The following is a 22,340-nucleotide window of genomic DNA, read 5'->3' on the forward strand; positions in this document are numbered from 1 at the left end:
AAAAAAATTGCGAATGAACGTTCAAAGGCTCTCCACCGACGACATCATGTCGTAAGACGATCCCTATCTAGTGCTGGTATCCAGCTTTCCAGCTTGGGTAGAGCTTCTTGCTGCTTTGTATGAGGCGGGCGTTCGTTGGAGTCGAAGACACTTTGTCAAAGAGCGAACTTTGGCGATGAAGTCATCCCTTGCAAAGGGCGGAGCCACAGCGATTCCGTCATTAACAGCCAACTGCAGGGTATGTTCCGCGCATCTGAAGCTTTCAGAATATTCGCCCCGTGGTCTATTGTGAAACTCACTACGTTTCCGAGAAGAAATTCGAGGCAATCCAGCAGCAGAAGAATTTCCATCATGAGGTTGGCCACCGAGCGTTTTTCGAATAGTCCGAAGACTCTCAGCATCCTACCTACAACCTTCCCGTCCTTGACGTACTGAACGTTTACTCTTAAAAAGCGTAGATTGTTTTCTAATGTTACGCCGGCTTTCAAAGAGACCTGTTAGGACTTAAATTCCTGGCTTAGTTTTGCTCGCACTGTGGCAGCCAACTCCGGAGTGAGTGGAGGAATTGTTGCAGAATTCACGACAATCCTGAGAAGTCACAGAATAACATTGTTTTCTGTTTTCGATAATTATTTCCATATAAACCAAAAATAATAATTCTTTTCAATTAAAGAAGCACGAAGCTTTGCATATTTTCTTTTGCAGAGCCTGGAAGAACAACAGAACGATCCCAGAGAGCTATGAATTTAAAAATATACCTACAATATCTTCTATTTAAAAAGACTTCAGACGTAGACTAGTTTAAATAAAAATAATCGCAACAATAAATTAAATTGTTTTTACAAGAAACAATCTTTCCAGATAATTTTTTTAAGACTTGTGTTGTGATGTTTAGAAAATATACTGTACATAATGTAAATAAAGAATTTAGTAGCCAAAGTTTTTCATCATTCAAAAATACACAAGTTTTTTTCTTGAATATTTAACCAGGTATTAATGATTTATACATTTTATACTTTTTCTGCAATGACACGAGAGTGTATGATATGTTTTCAGCCACGGGAAACGTCGACCTTTGCTATTTTGAACTAACGTATGTGACGTCGAGGCTACAGTGATTCATACATTAAGTCAATTTGTACAGTTTATTTACAACAAATCAATTAACTACTGGTATTATGTAAAATAATATAGACAAAAACATTAATATGATGCAAAGTCTCTTTCCCCTGATACTTGCGAGTACCTACGACCGGTTCAGTAACTGCTGCACCAGAAGCTGTCTCCTGGCGGATGGCACGCCCTTGCGACTGAATGTACGTCACCGCAACTAGGACCACCTCGTGATAGGCAGCCCTGCAAGTGCAAGCTCCCCGCGGACTCCGCAATCGCTCATCATGATCAGGCACGAACATCTTCCCAACACGGAGACTTTCCATTCATGGCACTGTTGCGACAGTCAGTCATTGACAACCGTGCATGGTGATGGCGCAGTAATGTTATGAACTCTGGCTTCACCGCCCACCTCGTCACCACGCCGCCGCCTCCTCGTTTCTCCAGCCTCTTCCCATGCCAACCCTTCGTTCGCTGACATCCACCGTTAGCCACGTTTGCTCTATGGAATTGGTTGTCAACTGCTGCGAGGGTACATACATAACAAGCAGAAATTATTCCCAATTCTTTTAATTGTTTGCACAGTAAATTACGTCGATCAGTGTTTTAAGACTGTTCACAATGTAGGCAGATGCTATAATCATAAATATTATATCTAGATTTAATCTTTCTTTCATACGGTCGACGGTATAAAATCGTTCCATTTTGACAGGTTTTCTTTTTGCAATATCAAATCAGTATATGGAATTCTTGCAACCCTGGAACACTTCGGTTTTTACTATTTTCGACAACATGTATCAAAAATGAACTATAGGCTACTAAATACCGAAAGGCAGACCTTATTCATGCACGGAATGGGTTATGGGCTGCACAGTCTGTAGGTGTCTGACGTGGCTTCTGTCATTGGTAATATGATTTTCTGGAAGACGGCATTGTCCAGGATGAACGCGTGGCCGTGGTTCGTCATCGATAGCAGACATTGCAGATCTCAGCTTTTAGCCAGATATCATGACGCCATTCAGGACCCTTTCTATGCTCATTCCTTTTTTGTGAGCTGGTTCTGCAGCTTTCCTTGCAGCCTTTTAAAAGCATCTTTGTGGCGTCCAAGGATGTGCTTCGTAAGATTTCCACTCTTCCTTCCTTTGGAACATCAACGATATACCATGTTCACGGCAAAAATTTTACGAAATTGTAATGCTGTGTTCTTAAATCCGGTATACGAACACATTTCACTTAATTAGCCACGTTCTTGCAACACATATTCACAGTTAAGAAATCGGCTTCGTTCAGATACATCAAAAAGTGGATCAGAGCGTGCTACTGAGGGCGACACAAGAATGCAAAAGCGTGTCACGTGCGTGAATGCAGTGAAGATATTGTCCGGGAGCCAGCGGAAGTTTCGATTAATGATTTGGGATCATTTAGTTTTGCTTATAAACGATAGTTCTTAACCAAATTGTCAGTCTGTAATATATGGCAATACGGCGACGGGCGTTGGAGATCGTCACCCAGCCTCGTGTAAAAAATAATCAAAATGAAGTCACACCTAATGAGGTGAAACAGGAGTATATGTCTATTTGTAGCGTCTCTTGAACGAGAAAGCTCGTTAGCTGGCGAATTATAGGTGAATTACATGAATTGTTCTAGGTAAATGGGTCAACGTAATGTTCGAGAGACCCGGAGTAGGCTGATATTCTGTTTGAAGCTAAAGCTTCTGTCAAACTTCTTAAAGGTTTCGGATTCCTTTATTACGGACCCATGAATAAAATCAAGTTACGTAAGTGCCATTTTGATGACATTATGTGGCATAACACAATCAGTAACATGCTTAATAAATATTGCGTAGATGCATAGAACTATTCACGTTGTATTTGTCCTCGTAATGCAACAGTATCATATGTGTTAAGCTGCTAAAATATACCTTTTTCATTTGAAAACGTTGTTGCTTGTATTTGGACCCGACAGGATAACAGCCGTGACATTCTTGATACTGTGTTCACAGCAATGAAAAAAAAAAATACCTTACCGGTACTCTATAACTACAGGCAGAAACAAACACTTTGATTTGCCAAAAACTTCGTCATAATTGCACATTTCATATGCAGCATGAGATCTCTTCCTCCATGCTGCTGATGGTTTTGTACGTGCACTAGCCATATGGATAACTTGAATTAAAAAGGAAACAAATAGATAAAGAATGACCGAATAGCGAATAGGAGAAACGTTTCTGACTCCACATGTTGAGGTTACCCTCCAACTAGCGAGTGACACCTGACACAGGACGCCCGGGCGCTAAGGAGATGCGGGTTGAGAGAGGCAGCACTAATTCGCTCGGCAAGCAGGTAAGGACGCCTCCGAAATTGTCCGAGTTCGACTCACTTTGGTCTCCTGCTCCCCCCCCCCCTTTCCCCCCTACACAGTCGTCTGTGTGCTGGCGAAGACGTTCGTTGCTGCTAATATTGCTCATTGCTCTTTGCCGGCCAGCGCATTGCAACTCTTAGGGGCCTAAGGGGGGAAATTATGTGCACTAAAAAGCATGCTTTTCAAACCCAGAATATATGTATTTAAAACATTAAAGGCCTGTTAAATGCTCATAAAATTCATTCATTATAAATCAAAATTTTGTGATACATTAATCAACACATATTTATTATCATACACCTACTCATTTCTATTACAACTGCAATAAATTACTTAGTATTTTTATAATTTTTCTGGGACTAAATATTCCATATTATCAGAAAAGAATTCAAAACCCGGCCGATCCAATTGGAATTGATGGTGGACAAAACAGGTTCATGGCAGGTTTTCGAGAGGGGTTCTCCCGTTTCCCCCGCCTTTATCCCGCCAATTTCTTATCATCATGTTACCATTCGTTCATCCCACAGTCTCCACTAGCCTTAGCAACAAAGATGGGGAAAGTTTAACTAAAAAATTAGTCAGCAAAAATATTTTTTATCGATGAAAAACTTCTATCAACATCACAGGATGCTACAGACCGATACATGACGACTGCAATTTCTAAAGATCTATACTATATACAGGGTGGTCCACTGATAGTGACCATGCCAAACATCTCACGAAGTACGCATCAAACGAAAAAACTGAAAGTATCCAATCAAAATTATCTCCTTTTATTCTGTGAAAGCATCAGTGATAAGATTGTTCTAAATTAATTATTCAGCAAACCTGCATCTGACTGCGTCTGTGAACTTGTTTCTTGCACTCCTCCATTTTTCCAGCAATGCAACATGTATTTGACCCAGCAATCAAGTTTAAGAGAATAATGCTGTTGTGGCTGACAGGAGAGCCAACACAGGGTTTCTAAAGGAGGCCGAAATGCACACGTTTTAGCTCAAGCGGGCTGGCGTGAGGTCTGGAACATGACAAGGGAATTAGAATTGAGAAAAACGGACGTAGCTGGTCGAATACTTAACTTTAATCCATTCATGGAGAACGTCGCTCTTTATGGGACATGATACACAATATCAATAGTACGGATACTGGCGCCTTGCTAGGTCGTAGCAAATAACGTAGCTGAAGGCTATGCTAAATATCGTCTCGGCAAATAAGAGCGTAGAAGTCAGTGAACCATAGCTAGCAAAGTCGGTTGTACAACTGGGGCGAGGGCTAGGAAGTCTCTCTAGACCTGCCGTCTGGCCGCGCTCTGTCTGCAATCACTGATAGTGGCGACACGCGGGTGCGACGTATACTACCGGACCGCGGCCGATTTAAAGGCTACCACCTAGCAAGTGTGGTGTCTGGCGGTGACACCACAAATGCCGTTTGTGTAATGGCATTAACATGGTACTGGAAAATTAACTTTTGGAGCTGATGTTTACTTGGTTCTTTCTTGATGGGTAACTTTAATTTACTGCTAATTTTGATACTCAATACAAGCTAAGGATGTGAATTATGATTCACGCTGTTAGATTTAAACACAATATTGATCTTAATATATATATTGTTAAAATTTTACTCATACACAAAACCTACTATTTCAAACATTTTCGAAGCACGAATCACTTGTAAGTAGGCTGTTTAGGATTTTTTATTGGTAACGCCGCCGCCACGTAGCGCTCTGTATGAAAATCACTGGCTGTGCTGTGCGCAGTCTGTGTTTAGTTTGCATTGTTGTCTGCCATTGTAGTGTTGGGCAGCGGCAGCTGGATGCTAACACCGCGTAGCGTTGCGCAGTTGGAGGTGAGCCGCCAGCAGTGGTGGACGTGAGGAGAGAGATGGCGTTTTGTAATTTGTAAGACTGGATGTCATGAACTATCATATATATTATGACTATTAAGGTAAATACATTGTCTGTTCTGTATTAAAATCTTTCATTTGCTAACTATACCTATCAGTAGTTAGTGCCTTCAGTAGTTTGAATCTTTTATTTAGCTGGCAGTAGTGGCGCTCGCTCTATTGCAGTAGCTTGAGTAACGAAGATTTTTGTGAGGTAAGTGATTTGTGAAACGTATAGGTTAATGTTAATCAGGGCCATTCTTTCGTAGGGATTTTTGGAAGTCAGATTGCGTTGCGCTAAAAATATTGTGTGTCAGCTTAAGCACAGTAGTGTGTAATTGTTCTAAGGGGACGTTTCACACTCTTACAAAAAATTTTACAAAACGCTTACTGCGTCAAACATTGGACATACAAATCCTAACTCTGAATATTATCTAACAAAAACCAATTTGAAATGATTGTATATCTTCTCTCATTTACGTGCTTAAAGTTTGGTCAGGAGCAGAGACCTACCTTAACGCTGTCACCACACGTCTGCTTCCTCCAGGGACCTACCAGTGACTCCCCGGTTTTTTTACGGCTCTCTTAACCATCAATGATCCTCCTACTCAAAGATATTATGCTCGTTCCACCTTGCGGGTGGCAACTACCTACTATTTTCTGGACCTACCTTGGTCGGACCTTAGCACATATCTTTCAAAACTACAAAGAATGAAACCCCTCTAGCTTGAAGGAGTAAACCAGATGGCGCTATGGTTGGCCCGCTAGATGGCGCTGCCATAGGTCAAACGGATATCAACTGCGTTTTTTAAAGTCAGACCTTAGCACATACCTTTCAAAACTACAAAGAATCAAACCCCTCTAGCTTGAAGATGGAAACCAGATGGCGCTATGGTTGGTCCGCTAGATGGCGCTGCCGTAGGTCAAACGGATATCAACTGCGTTTTTTAAAATGGGGACCCCATTTTTATTACATATTCGTGTAGTACGTAAAGAAATATGAATGTTTTAGTTGGACTACTTTTTTCGCTTTTTGATAGATGGCGCTGTAATAGTCACAAACGTATATACACGTGGTTTCACTAACATTCCTCCAGTGCGGACGGTATTTGCTTCGTGATACATTACCCACGTCAAAAAGCACTGTTTTCCAACTGCGGAAAAGGTCGATATCGTGTTGATGTATGGCTATTGTGATCAAAATGCCCAACGGGTGTGTGCTACGTATGTTGCTCGATATCCTGGACGACATCATCCAAGTGTCCGGACCGTGAAACGTCAACCACGACCTACAACAAATGATTATGCCCAAAAAGGTGTTTTGGCTGCTGTCGCGGCTAATCCGCGCATCAGTAGCAGACAAATTTCGCGAGAATCCGAAATCTCAGAAACGTCGGTGTTGAGAATGCTACAGCCACATCGATTATACCCGTGCCATATTTCTATGCACCAGGAAGTGCAAGGCGACGACTCTGAACGTCGTGTACAGTTCTGCCACTGGGCACAAGAGAAATTACGGGACGATGACAGATTTTTTGCACGCGTTCTATTTAGCGCAGCAGCAACGTAAACCGGCATAATGTGCACTACTGGGCAACGGAAAATCCACGTTGGCTGCAACAAGTGGAACATCAGCAACCTTGGCGGGTTCAAAACGTTCAAATGCGTGTGAAATGTTGTGGGACTTAACTGCTAAGGTCATCAGTGCCTAAGCTTACACACAACTTAAATTATCCTAAGGAGAAACACACATACCCATGCCCGAGGGCGGTCTCGAACCTCCGCTGGGACCAGCCGCACAGTTCACGACTGCAGCGACAAGACCGCTCGGCTAATCCCGCGCGGGCTTTGGTGCCGCATTATGGGAAGAAGGACAATTGGCCCCCCATTTTATCGATGGCACTCTAAATGGTGCCATGTATGCTGATTTCCTACGTAATGTTCTATCGGTGTTACTACAATATGTTTCACTACATGACAGAATGACGATGTACTTCCATCATGTTTGATCTCCGGCACATAGCTCGCGTGCGGTTGAAGCGGTATTCAACAGCATATTTCATGACAGGTGGACTGCCCGCACGTTCACCGGATCAGACGTCGCCGGATTTCTTTCTGTGGGGAAAGTTGAAGGATATTTGCTATCGTGATCCACCGACAACGCCTGACATGTGTCAGCGCATTGTCAATGCATGTGCGAGCATTACGGAAGGCGAACCACTCGCTGTTGAGAGGAATGTCGTTGCACGTATTTCCAAATGCATTGAGGTTGATGGACATCATTTTGAGCATTTATTGCATTATGTGGTATTTACAGGTAATCACGCAGTAGCAGCATTCGCTCTCAGAAATGATAAGATCACAAACGTATCTGTATCACATTGGGACAAGCGAAATAATACGCTCAAATGTACATACGTCCTGTATTTTCATTTAAATAACGTATCTGTTCGTCTAAAATTGTAATCCATATGTTTGTGACTATTACAGTGCAATTTATCACAAAGAGAAAAAAGTGGTCCAACTAAAACATTCATATTTCTTTACGTACTACACGAATATGTAATAAGAAATAGGAGTTCCTATTTTAAAAAACGCAGTTGATATCCATTTGACCTGTGGCAGCACCATCTAGCGGGCCAATCATAGCGGCTTCTGGTTTCCCCCTTCAAGCTAGATGGGTTTCGTTCTTTGTTGTTTTTTCGTTTGACACTTATTTCGTGCGATATTTAGTCACGATCAATGGACAACCCTGTATATTTATATATTAACGACCTAATAATCAGAAAAGGTAACTGCTTGCTACCTTGTCCTTAGAGAAAATTACATCGCGAAGAAACGTTGGTCCTGATTTATAACCTCTACTTTTCTAAATTTTATCTGACGCAAACCTTCCTACGATATCTGATGGTGGATATTTTGCAATTCATTAGCAAATACAACTCTAATGAATTATACAGCGACAGTCCTCTTGTTTCTGTGACATCCATAGTAGACGACAATTTACCAAAATTACACTTAAAATAATTTGCCGTCTAGACCAGGCCCCGGCACTGTTGTGCCTGCCCGGGCTGCCTGCCTCCTGCTTCCTGCCCTTCCCGTGGCGGGTGCAGGCGCTCAGCACTGGACGCTGGCACAGGCTCCACTTTATCCATTAAATTTTTTCATTCTAAAGAGGACAATAACCACATTCATCTGTAAATTTCCTCTGATAATGCTTATCTGTAAATTTCCATAAACTGTTGTTTTTTCAAGAAAACGGATTAATTTATTACAGATCCCGAATAACGTTACTACTACGTTTTGTTGTGTTATGTCTAGCGGTTCTAGGCGCTCAGTCCGGAACCGCGCGACTGCTACCGTCGCAGTTTCGAATCCTGCCTCGGGCATGGATGTGTGTGATGTCCTTAGGTTAGTTACGTTTAAGTAGTTCTAAGTTCTAGGGGACTGATGACCACATATGTTAAGTCCCATAGTGCTCAGAGCCATTTGAACCACTTTTTTTGGTTATGGTATGAACTTCTGATTATTAGTTAAGGGTACAGTACCGTTCTCCTTGTACCACCAGACAGCGGTGTTATTCGTTATGTAACGGAATTAATTTCGTTACTGCCATAAAATTATACGGCATAACGTTTCAGCCGATCATAACGTTATTCCGGTACCGTTATTCCTTTTCTGTTACTCAATACTGTTACGTTACGTATCGTAATTAATTTCGTTACTGCGGTAACGGTACACCCTATAACGTTTTAACCAATAATAACGTTATTCCAGTACCGCAGGACAATAACAGTACTATTCAAGTGGAACGGTTTAATTCTCACTATCTTGTGTGTGTATTGTGTATTGAACTGGAGACCTAGAAACAACGGAGAGGCTTCGTCCCGCCGTAGCCCTCCGTGGTTCACAACCCCGTAAGAGGCCGCACCAGTGCACCCGTCCCACCACCGCCCCACACCGAACCCAGGTTTATTGTGCGGTTCGGCCCCCACAGAACCCCCCCCCCTCCCCCTCCTCGGGAACGTCACATACCAGACGAGTGTAACCCAGACGTTTGCGTGGTAGACTGATTATGGTTTACGCGCACGTGGAGACGGTTTGCACAGCAATCGGCGCCGTAGTGTGACTGAGACTGAAAAGGGGGAACCAGCTCGCATACCCCCAGACTGATAGAAAACTGTTGAAAACCGCCTTAAAAACCGTCCACAGACTGGCCGGTACACCGGACCTCGACACTAATCTGGCGGGCGGATTCGTTCCGGGGACCGGCACGCCTTCCCGCTCTGGAAGCAGCGCGTTAGACTGCGCGGCTAGCAGGGCGGGCCTCACAAACTTAGTAATACGTCTCGTTAACCTACGGACCCCTGGCCCGGCAGGTAGTACTGCGATCATAAACAGGTGGCCCAGCCTGGGTCTTGCGGTGACCTCACGGAGTCGTTCCGTCCGAGATTTCTAAAGTGACGCGGCGACCGCCCGTGAGACGGGACGATTTGCAGGACACTGACAGCTACCACAGCACAGATAAGAGGGCATGTGAGCCCAGAGTTGTGACCCTGGACTGTTGCAAGCCGATTATTAGCAATGGGACTAAGAGCACCCACATCTCTAGCCCCCGTTCCACTCACGCCACAGTATCGAAGTGCATGACTCGACAGGTGCCGTCAGAGGATCGCCTGGAATAGCGGGCCGTGGTCTTCGGCGACGAAAGCAGATTCTGTCTGCATGAAAGAGTTGAAGATGGTGAGCTCTGTCTCGTAGATTGAATTCCTCCAAGATACGTTGGCCCTACCCCAGTGCTTATGATCTGGTGTGCGGTAAGCAAAAACTCTAGTTCACTTTTGGTGTTTTTGGAGGGGTCGCTAAGCAGAGCTCGGCACGTGCAGAATTTTCTCAGACCCGTTCTTTTCCCGTTTTTGCAACAGCAAGGTGATGTGTTGTTCCAACAGGGTTATGCTCGCCCACACACTGCCCGTGAACCTCATGGTGCTCTGCAAGACGCGCAGCTACTTCTCTGGACAGCACAATGTCCGGAAGTGTCTTCTACAGAGCACCTGTGGGGAATGGTAGGACGAGAAGTGACACGTACGACACGTCCACCAACAACTCCTACAGAACTACGTGAACAGGTCGAGCAGACGTGGTGTGACATATGCCATGAATCTATTCACCATCTGCATGATCGACTGCATGCAAGTGTCAGAGCCTGCGTTGCTCCCCCTGGAGACTACACCACGTGCTTACATACGTACTGCAACATGAGTCGATACCCAGTACCTCCGATTCGCTTGTATTATTGAACGGGAAATGCAATCATTTCGTGTACTCCATATGCATTTACATCTACATCTACATCCATACTCCGCAAGCCACCTGACGGTGTGTGGCGGACGGTACCCTGAGTACCTCTATGGGTTCTCCCTTCTATTCCAGTCTCGTATTGTTCGTGGAAAGAAGGATTGTCGGTATGCTTCTGTGTGGGCTCCAATCTCTCTGATTTTATCCTCTTGGTCTCTTCACGAGAGATACGTAGGAGGCAGCAATATACTGCTTGACTCTTCGGTGAAGGTATGTTCTCGAAACTTCAACAAAAGCCCTTACCGAGCTACTGAGCGTCTGTCCTGCAGAGTCTTCCACTGGAGTTTATCTGTCATCTCCGTAACGCTTTCGTAAATGATCCTGTAACGAAGCGCGCTGCTCTCCGTTGGATCTTCTCTGTCTCTTCTATTAACCCTATCTGGTACGGATCCCACACTGCTGAGCAGTATTCAAGAGTGGGCGAACAAGCGTACTGTAACCTACTTACATTTTTTCGAACTGCATTTCCTTAGGATTCTTCCAATGAATCTCAGTCGGGCATCTGCTTTACCGACCATCAACTTTGTATGATCATTCCATTTTAAATCACTCCTAATGCGTACTCCCAGATAATTTATGGAATTAACTGCTTCCAGTTGCTAACCTGCTATTTTGTAGCTAAATGATAAGGGAACTATCTTTCTATGTATTCCCAGCACATTACACTTGTCTACATTGAGATTCAATTGCCATTCCCCGCACTATGCGTCAATTCGCTGCAGATCCTCCTGCATTTCAGTACAATTTTCCATTGTTACGACTTCTCGATACACCACAGCATCATCCGCAAAATGCCTGAGTGAACTCCCCATGTCATCCACAAGGTAATTTATGTATATTGTGAATAGCAACGGTCCTATGACACTCCCCTGTGGCACACCTGAAATCACTCTTACTTCGGAAGACTTCTCTCCTTTGAGAATGACATGTTGCGTTCTTTTATCTGGGAACTCTTCAATCCGATCGCACAATAGGTCTGATAGTCCACATGCTCTTACTTTGTTCATTAAACGACTGTGGGAAACTGTATCGAACGCCTTGCGGAAGTCAAGAAACATGGCATCTACCTGTGACCCCGTGTCTATGGCCCTCTGAGTCTCGTGGACAAATAGCGCGAGATGGGTTTCACACTACCGTCTTTTTCGAAACCCATGCTGATTCCTACAGTGTTGCAGCAATAAATCTTGAGTCAACTGGAAATCTCTAAAAGGTTGTACTAATTTTTTCCAGCCGTGTATTTATCCAACTACCTAATTTCTATCTTTTATTACTCTACTAGGTGTTCCTGGTCATGTGTTGCTGTGGTTCACTGTCGTTAAATGGAAAAGAAAGAACACGTTTCTACTCGTAATAAGTATGAGAACTGGGTATTCGTCGTAATCTGCTTGTCACCCCTGTTTCTCTCCATCTTCTCGTGCCACCTTTCTCTAATCATGTTCTCCTTTCTACTTTATATCTCCATTTCCTCTCACCCTCTGTCCATCTCCTCTGTCCCCCTCTCACAGCCTCTGACACTTGTTTAGTGTTATTGCATATTCACATTCTCCACTTAGTCTGCTAATCATAAGCCGTTAAGTCATGAATACAACTTTCCTCTTTGCTAAAAACATTTCAGTATTGGACATTATTATTAAAAATACAGAACCTATGTCAATCCTACTCTACGTTAGAGAATTGTGCAAAAATTTAGAGTAAATTGGCCAATAGCTTTTCGAGGTATTTGATAATAATATTTGCTTTTTATATATTACACATTTATTTATATATTATATATCTTTGAAAAACAGATATTATAAAGACACGAGTATTCGAATGCAAAGTTGTATCAACATTACAGAGCAATCGGTGAAGAACTTTTGAAGACGTACGATTTCGGACAAACGGGAATTTACAGCTGTATAAATAAAAATGGAAATATTTATACATTCAGAATTTTAAATGTGAGTAAATTCTTCACCGACTGTTTTGAAAGTTTGACACAACGCTACATTCGTGTATGTGCATGTTTTTATATAACTACTGAAGCACCATATAAAGGCAATACGCTGTCACAGCATTTGTGTCGAGAAACTCAAGCATGAAGCAGGAACTGAAATCAAGGGTAACTGAGGAAAAGCAGAAAAACTGAAATCCACATAAAAATGTTCTTTTACCGAGGAAAATCCAGCAGTACTGTCTATGTTCATTTCTCCCTGCAAGTACGAGTGAATTACTTATTATTATTGTCAGTGGCACTGAGAAAGACGTAAAGTCGCTAAAATTAGACATTGCTCTAAGACTCAATAGAATCCCTCTCAGCGTCTATACAAAATTTTCAGCTGATTCGTCGCTCATATTAATAGTAACATATTGTACATCTATACAACAAAGAACTGTGCGCAGCAGTTGGAAGAAAATACAGGTGACATCCGCTTATAAGCAGGGTAGCAGAAATGATTCACAAAACTATCATCCTCTATCTTTCACATCCTTTTGTTGTAAAATCTTAGAACGTTCTCCTAGTTCAATCGTCATGAGGTATCTCCCTATTCAAGATGTATTAATAGTAAGACACTTGTTGCAGATGATACAGTTATCTTTAATGAAGTACTGTTTGAGAAAAGATGCTTATATATCAAGAAACATCTTGTTAAATTTAAAAGTCGTGGGTAGGCTGGCAAGTCGACTTAAATATTCAGGAAATCGTAGTATTCCATGACAAATTTCGATGAGTAGCAATTGCAATCACTCAGTTCATACAAATATTTGGGTATAACAATTTGTAAAGATGTGAAAGAGAATGACCCTATAGGGTTAGCCGTAGTAAGAAAATCACGTCGCAAACTCCACTTAATTGGTGAGATGGTAGCAAAATAAGGCCTGTCTCCAAAGGAGACTGCTTACAAAATAAATGCGACCTCTCCTAAATAAATGCCTAAATATGCATTTTCTCTTAATTCAAAGTATTGGGTTATCACTTTTGGAATTGTGGATGAAAATATTTAGAAGTCGTTACGACGCGTGTATTTCACACGCTCGTCATAGCTGCTAAAATATACGCTAACCATCATCAACGTTGCAACGTAGGCAAATAATTCTAAGTAAAGGTACTAGGTTGGGTTATAATCATTTACTTATGTTGTTGACACACAAGGCTAGCTCAAAAATGAGATTGGTTTGTTTAAGACTGTAGTAGTTAATGCCTGACAAATAAATATTTTTCCGGAGAGGGACGCAGTATAATCACCTATGAAGCTACACTGTTATTCTCTATGTTATAAATTCTTCGTTAAACACTGACCTTCTATACTGTTAATTATGGTTTGAATAATATTTACGGCCGTGAAAATAAGATTTTAACCACCAGCGGTTTACTCATACGCAAGCCTGAGCCTGAAATTATTATTTAATATCTTTGTGGATATTTAACGAAAACTTATCTGCAAAAAAATATTTTCTTTTGGTGATAGCAAAATGTTTAAAGTACTTTTTCCTGTTATCTTGTGGGTGAAGCCGTAATACCATCTGATTAATTGTAGTTGACGTAATGGCTGCCAATACATCATTACGACAAAAGAATAGCAGATGGCCAATGATAAAGCTTGAATTATAGCAGTAATCAATTATTCCCGTTTAATTATATTCTTATGGGCGGAGAGGTATGAAATGAGATTAAAAGGACAAATATTTTTTTATGCATGTATTGCGAAAAACAGTACAGTTAACAAAATCACGCTTTCAGAAATAACCTCGTACAAAAGCGTCTAATAGTTTAGAGAGCTGACGCCAGAATGTTTATTTTATTCATCCATGTCTTTATCCCACAATTATAGAAATTTCAAGACATGATACACTCCTAGTCTTTGTTATTCTATTTATTAAACAAATATTACACAACATTACACAAATTACAGAAATATATTTATTATTATTATTTTTATGTTCAGGATACATGAAGATGTAGAGTTGTCTCTATCAACTATAATATTTCATCACTGACGGCAGATTTTCATAAATAAAGACGCATATTTTTATATCTTATTGACACAGTTCACTCATAGTTATCGTAACAGTTTACTACGGTTTTTAGAAGGCTTTCCAGGAGACGATACAATATCCTGGCAGATTAATGCTATGTGCCGGACAGAGACTCGAACTCGGGACCTAAGCTTTTCGCCCCCATTGCTCTCCCAACTGAGCTGCCCTTGCACGACTCCCGACCCATTCTTACAGCTTTCAGGAAGGATGGTTATTGTAATGAAAAAAAATCATTTTCAGAGTAATGTATTTTTAAATTAGACATGTAAGTACAAAATAATATCTCTTAGCCCCGTAAAGATTCCTAACTATGTAAGCATAGTCGTGAAAAATTTGTGCTTGTGAATATTTAATAGCTGTGACAATACCTGTAAGATATATAACAAAAAACGCGGTGCGCATACACTGCGTTATTGATACACGAGCCGTTCACATCCTATTGTCTACTGCATACGCCCTACGTTTTTCGTTATAAATCTAGAAGTAATGTCATAGCTATTAAGAATTCTAAAGCAGAAATTTTCAGCGTATATGTTAAGGTATAGAAATGTGAATGGGACTTGGAGCAGTTATTTATACTTTCTATTCCGATTAAAAACGTGTTAAATCAAATATTTATTTTTAGTTGAATCATTATTTTCAGCTTCTTTGTTCTGTGTATGTAAATTTGCTCAATGGGTTTTAAACGTTTTGATGAGATCATGCCTTTTTTATTTAAATAATTATTCATTCGGCCTATACATACTAGCCTTTCGTCTGCAACTTCGGCCGAGTAAGCTTGCGCCAAATATCTTGCACACGTTTCCTTCTCCCCCTCTTTCAGACCGTCACCTCCCCTTCCCTCCCCCACTGCTCAGCGGTGCTCATCCACTCACATGCTGCTTCAATCGCACTCTAATACTGTCCACACAATGCGTTGGTCTTTGAGGGTATTCGAAGAGTTAGCTGTTACCACACTTTTTCACCCCCAACATACCACTACCGAGTAGACTGACAAAAGAGTTTAATAATATAGCCTTGTTATAAGTCGGCCGTTGTGGTCCAGCGGTTCTTGGCGCTTCAGTCCGGAACCGCGCTGCTGATACGGTCGCAGGTTCGAGTTCCGCCTTGGGCATGGATGTGTGTGATGTCCTTAGATTAGTTAAGTATTTCTAAGTTCTCGGGGACTGATGACCTCAGATACTCCCATAGGCCTCAAAGCCATTTGAACCATATGAACCGTGTCATCAAGTTCTGAGCTAAAATTTAAAATCTCCAGCTCATCAGAAAATTCGTTTAAAATCAGCTGCAAAATTTGTAACTAACAGACAATCAGAAAAGAATGTGACGTAATAAAAACATGTTAAAATACTCGTAAATTTTACAGAGAGCAGTTAAAAAATGTGTTGTGAAGACCTGAGGTCTCCTTCGGGAGCATTGTAGACGATATTAGGATGGTACACGTCAAAATAAAGGAGCTGAGAAACAGCGACCATACTAGCAGTGTCCTCCAGAAGGAAGCAGAACACAGGGTAGTAGCTATATTTTCCGAAGGATTGCCGCCTGATACGTCAAGAAAGTTTCGGGCAAAGTTCCGTAACTACTTAGCAGAAGCCATATTACTGTGACAGCATTAGAAGAGAAGTGCGCAGTGACCCGAGTTCAAAAGAGGAACGAAATTTTCAGAGCGGAAGGAATGCCACGGATGTCGAGGGACAGGCTACAAACAACGGGAATACCGTGAACTGAATTGCAGGAAATGGGGTCAGACAGGGTATTCAGAAGGGGAATAAAGACAAAATTCTACCAGGGCGCACAGCAGGTGGACGTGGAATGCCAATAGTAAGCAACATTAAACGAAAATGGGAGCTCCGCTACAATAAATGTAAAGAGCAGATTAGTCGGCGGTTATATGTAAAGAGATACCGCCTGATGCACAGCGGAAGTCGACGATACACGTGACACCTACAAGGCATTCTAACGCGAATATCTATCAAAACATTCGCACATGGAGTGTTGCAGATGTCACGCTACGAGGTTTCCATTTTAGAACAGTACAACGTGACGTTGCTACGATTGGCAGATAATTTGGTACGTATTTCAGAAAAGGAAAGTGTTGTTGTAAGATAGGCCATCAGTGGATTTTTACGGATATGAAATAAATGAAATATTAATGAGCGGTTTAGAAGAATTTTTTATCTGTTTTCGATAGCGTAGACATGATGGGGACCATCCGAGAGGGCCAAATTTAAGAACATGTAATGCCCCAAAATTGAAAAGTAGTGTGAGTGGTATACGTATGTTGCATTACGTACGTAAGTCACCTCAACTTGTTATCAAAGTGTCCATTTCGATATAAATAATAGGGTGGTTAATGTTATTTGTATTTGCTTCTGAAAATGTTGTAAAAATTATGTTGCAGAAAGAGCATATGCAGCAGAGCCTGTCCCCGCCAGAGATGTCACACAACCGCGACGATAGCAGCAGCGTGGCGCGCGGCAAGGATATCGACATGCGCAGCTGGCCGCTATTGAAGAGGAACGAAAGCATCTAATAATGAAAGCTGTGAAAAAGAGACAATTAACGTGACATGTTTGTTTGTTCAAAAATTCTGCTTCTTGGTTTTGTCCCTTGTTTCAAGAGAGTTACCATTGAGATATCGTTTAGAGAGTTACATTTGAGACACCGGGGAGTTAGCCACCATTGAAGTCACGGGTAACGTCAGTCAGTTCGTGACACTCGGGAAGTGTAAGCCTATTTGTAGTTGGCGCTCTAGTGATTTAATGTCTGATTTGGGCTTCTTAAATTATTAGTTGAACCCGTGATTGGGTTATGGCCTGGATGGGAAGTTATATGTACTTATCGTCCGAGGTGTTTTGTTCGCAGTCGGCAGTGGGATGTGCGATGATATTTGGAGTTTACTTTAAAAGAGTAACTCGTTGTGAGACACGCTAAGAGATTGGTTTTTCTTGCGTTTTCATGTGATTAGTTATAGTGTAAAGTTTGGTCGAGCTAACCTTGGAGTTACACGCAATCAGGCGATCCGCATCTCGTGCTAAGGGGAGGTTCTTTTCAGTCTTGATTGTGTGTATTTGGTATCGCCTTCAGCTGAAGGCTTTGTGAGTGATTGGTTTAATTAGGGTAAGCACAAAGGTACATGTGCCGTTGCCGCTTCTGTAATAAGGATTTGCTAAAGCGTTGGCGTGAGTGTGCTACTGTATTCGTTGTAATTGTGGGGAAGTCCCCGGCTGAAACAACTCTCGAATTGAGGTGCGGCCTGCGATTGTCGTGTAATTATTGTGAGAACGGACGCCCCAGTTTGATTAATGCAAACAGGAGAACCAATCTGTGTCAGATACTTTGTGACAGGCGCGAATTGGTGTAATAGTAATTTTCCATCCGATGAAAATGACAGAACCATGACCCATTAACTGAGTAGAGCGCAATAATTGTCTCTTTGAAATTGTGAGTGCTGAGTGTTTTCAATTTGCTATAGAGGGTCCGCGTATGTCAATGCCTTTGTTTTGATTTGAGTAAATATTAATGATACTTTAAAGTGGCGGTGACGCTTAGGTTTTTTGTTCTTTTTTTTACTAGCTTCCACTTTGTGGAGACATTTAAGAAAATGACTAAATAAAATGATGCTCAGGCCCTGTGCATGATAAAGGAAAAATTGTTGTCTCGTGTTATCATTTCTCCCTATATAACATAACTTGAAAATACGATAACAGAATCTTTGAATCCCAAAACGTAAAAAGGTTAAAGATTACGCAGTCAATCAAAACGGTACAGTACAAGAAGAACAAAAATATTAAAGTGAAAGATAAGTCACATTGATAGTTTGTTACGACAATTACGTAAAGTTCGGCTTAAAGTATATGAAAGAGGTTTTTGTGTGACTGTTTAAGTGATAAAAAGTGGAAAAGTTAAGTTATGGGGAATAAATAAACTATAAAGGTGGTAGCATAAACCATTATCATTGATAGAGTGCAATAGCATTTCCATTGTGTGTGTTCGTAAAAAGAAATAAGTAAGGATAGAGCTTCAGCGCAATGACTGTATAGGATTAATAACCTCCGACTAGCAACGCTCAGTCAACACGTAAAATTATTTCGCTGGTGGCGTGCCCTTATGAAAATTAAACTAGTTAAAACTGGTAGCTAAGAAAGTTCAGACTAGATTAATTGCTTCAGTGGGGTTCTATTAAAAGGAATTCTTAAATTCCACGTTGGATAGTTTTCAAGCAGGGAAAAAGCTAAGATAAATCGAAGGTATCAGCGTTGGAGTGTTGGGTTACGTAAGCTAGGTTTCCGATCAAGTTGCTGTGAAGTGTGGCACATCGCAGTGAGTTGGGTTTAATTGACTTAAGTAGCGAATCCTAATCAGACTTATAGATTCTGCTTGATTCCATCGATTAGTAGATTACTTTTGGTGTTAGCTTGCTGGTAGAATCTGTAAAATCTTGTGATAGTCAGATACGTTAGCTAAAATTTTCAATCTGGAGCCAACACTAGCCGATAAAACCAGAACCTGTTTGTACTAGTGGTGGTCCAGTTGCATCTTCGGCGGTAGCTATTGTGCGAGTGGTAAGCATTTGGTTAAACTTTCCATCCTCACAACTACTTGCAGGTATCTGATATAGTACACGGCATTGCGGAACTCTATGGTGTTGGTACGCGTTTTAATACACTTGTCATCTCTGTGTATCAGTGCCATCCCACCCAGGTTTGACACACTGATAAATAGTAGTCGCTTTAGCAGATGTTGGCTAGCGCAGTAAATATAATTTAGTAGACACACCACCACCGAGGAGCAGTACAAACATCAAGAAAGCCGCGAGGAGCAGCGGTGGATTCGTGAGGTCGTATGTCAGAAATACGCGCTGCTAGAACGGCACGGAAGAAACACACGAGTGGATACGTCCACAGTATAAACTCCCATTACCAATGGGAGTTATCGGCAGCCACGGCATGGCAGCAGGTGTGAGCCATAATATGGAAGTAGAAAGTATTGGAGGAATGGGTAGAGGACAAAGACACGAAATGACAGCCAACAAGAACGGGATCCGAGCAACGAAAACAGAAACATGTGTGGATGTGTGGAGGTACGATGAGTCACGTCCTGGAACATTGGCCAAAGGTACATGTTGAGAAGACGACCTATTCCGCTACAGTAAGGGGAACAGATAAAACATGAAATAACAAAGGAGGGACAGAAGTACGTAGTAAAAATTTGATTAATGCTGTGTAGCGGAGCGTGAATCGAACCCAGGATCTTTGCTGTTCACGGGATAAAGCACCCAAGCACGACTCACAATTCATCCTCACATTACTTCCGGCATTATCTCATCTCCTGACTTCAAACTTCAAAGTTCTTCGATGTACTTTACGGGAATGACACTCCTGCAAGAAAGTATCGTGTAGAGAAACGGCTTAGCATCAGCCTATGAGATTATTTCCAGAGTGACAACTTGCAAAGCTCCCAAGTTCGATTCCCGTTCCGGTACACAGTTTTAAACTGCCTGGACGTTTTGTACTGTATGAAGTGCACAATCCACTGCAGAAAGAAAATTGATTGAGGAAGTACGTAGTGAGTGAGACAGAACAATCAGCTATAAAAACTGTAAATGACACTGCAGTATATTATATCAAAATAGCTATATGCGATTACTTACTCTATGATGAAGAATTCTGTTGACTAGTGCCTATAATGTCTACAAACATCTCCCACGACACGCCCAGCCACGTGCTCCGTTACCAACAATATGCTTTCCTTCAATTGACTGGTTGGGGAAAAGGCGTATTTAGAAATTATACACAAGAAACTAGAATAAAATGAATCGTCTGCTGACACAAAAATTAACGGAGATAAATGTGGGCTGTCCTGTTCGAAGTCACTTATACGTTAAGTACGGACTGACGAGCTGCAACATTATGACCACCTGCTTAAACGCATACTGGTCCACCTTTGGAAATGAACACAGAAACTGTTGTGCTGGGCATCGATTCGAAAAGTTCTCGATAGCTTACCGGAGGTATGTAACACCAGGCGCAAATTACAGGTCGGTGGTCTGAGGGTACAGAGCGGGCGCCCGACGTTGTACTAGATGTCCGTCATCAGGTTCGGACTACGTGAATTCCGTGGCCATAACGTCAACGTGAGTTCACTATCATACTCCTCAAACAACTGTAGTACGATTCCGGCACTGCGATGCTGACTGTTATCATGCTAGAAGATGCCGTCACTGTCGGGAAGACATTAAGGGGCGTAGGTGGTTCCCAATAATATCAACGTAATCCACAGCTGTCACAGTGCCTTCGATTATTACTGCAGGCCCTATGGAAACTGAGGTGAAAGCCCTCCATAGCGTAACACTGCCCCCATCAGTGTCTGTGGTGTAGTGAATGTTTCGAGCAACCGTTCGTTCATCTGACGATGTATCCACTCATGCCTATCGGCCTGGTGTAACAAATCATGATATATCCGACCAGGTAACACGTTTAGATTGATCCACAGTCGAGTCTCAAAGACCTTGTACCCACTGTAATCGCAGTGGATGAAACCATACGATCAATATTGGAAAATATACTGATCGTGTATTGCGGAGCCGCAAATTCATCAATGTGTTCTAAATTGTATGCTGTGATACACTTCTGCCTGCACCATAATTGTACTCAGTCATCAGATCTGTGACAGATTATCACATGTTCTGCTTTACAGAGTGGTCAAATCTGTGGCCTTCCAAGTTGAGGCTTAGTCACCCACTGTAGTTAGATAACAGGGGTACAGGGCCATATTGTTAGTGCAGACTGCATATATTCAGGGGCCGACTTATTTCATTTATTACCTGTTCCATCTCCATTTAATATATTTTTATTGATTTATGACTCCCTGCTGGCTGATTTATTACCTCCTGAGGAAAATCTGTCCCTCTGAGGAACTGTAAAATCCTCATACTCCTCCTTCCCATCTTCTCTGGGAAATCCCCCACCCTCCCCCTCCGTTCCCCCTCCGTGATACAAGCACATTTTTTATATCAACTTAAGTAAATAATTAATTAAAATGGTCAATTAATTACCCCCTCCCCTCCTGGGAAATCCCTCAGCTCTTCTCTCCCCACCTTTCCTCCCCATCCAGAAAAAAATTGGTCCGAAAATCGCTTAGTCTGTGCAGAACTATTGATTTAGAAGGTGCAGGTATTACCTGGTCCTGCAACTACATGTCCCAATTACATAAGTGCACTGCTCCAGATTGGAGGTGTCGTCTTTTTGGAAAATTGTATGTTCTCACCTTAACATACAGGGATCAACTGAGGTAGAGCACAATGCCACCACCAGAAGACGTCCCACCAATCGCCGTCTCCCTCCCCACCGACCCCAGAAAAAAAATGGCTGGACAAATCGTTGAGCTGCTGGACTGGAAGGATCTCACAACAGGAAATTCAATTATGTAGCAAAGGATACACTATTAATTTATCAAATTCAAACATCAGGATTTGGATGAAACTTTTATTTGCCCAGAAAGCTCATCATTCTGTGCCCTTTTGAAAGATGGATGTTTCAAGATACATCAAGAAGAAGTAATTAAGTAAATCGCTTTTTTCTTATAGCGCGAGGAATACCACCATGAAATAT

The sequence above is a fragment of the Schistocerca gregaria genome, unplaced genomic scaffold, assembly GCF_023897955.1.
Source record: "Schistocerca gregaria isolate iqSchGreg1 unplaced genomic scaffold, iqSchGreg1.2 ptg000248l, whole genome shotgun sequence".
Classification (NCBI taxonomy): domain Eukaryota; kingdom Metazoa; phylum Arthropoda; class Insecta; order Orthoptera; family Acrididae; genus Schistocerca; species Schistocerca gregaria.